Genomic DNA, 394 nt, shown 5'->3' on the forward strand with positions numbered 1-394 from the left:
GTATCACTCTCACTGTAACTCCCTTCTCTCTTTTTGTAATCTTGTCTTCCCACTGAACCTCCCTTCTATCATTCTCTCTGTAACTCTATTATCTCTTTTTGTAATCTTTTCCTCCTTCCACTGAAACTCCTTTCTTTCCCTCTCTCTCTCTGTAGCTCTGTTCTCTCTTTTTGTAATCTTCGTCACTTCCTCCCACTGAAACTCCCTTCTATCCCTCTCTCTGTAACTCTCTTCTTTCTTTTTGTAATCTTCGTCTTCTCCTCCCACTGAAACTCCCTTCTAACCCTCTCTCTGTAAATCTCTTCTATCTTTTTGTAATCTTCTTCTCCTCCTCCCACTGAAACTCCTTTCTATCCCTCTCTCTCTCTGTCGCTCTCTTCTCTCTTTTTGAAAC

The 394-nt window shown here is 41.4% G+C and overlaps 1 long non-coding RNA gene across 1 annotated transcript in view; it reads right to left on the reverse strand.

The window, feature by feature from the left end:
* The window catches only part of LOC149129040 (uncharacterized), a 59,174-nt gene that overhangs the window by 20,801 nt on the left and 37,979 nt on the right, over window positions 1-394 (reverse strand). The window lies entirely within an intron of this gene.

This window comes from Octopus bimaculoides, unplaced genomic scaffold (assembly GCF_046866305.1).
Source record: "Octopus bimaculoides isolate indiv1 unplaced genomic scaffold, ASM4686630v1 Z0, whole genome shotgun sequence".
In the NCBI taxonomy this organism is placed as follows: Eukaryota; Metazoa; Mollusca; class Cephalopoda; order Octopoda; family Octopodidae; genus Octopus; species Octopus bimaculoides.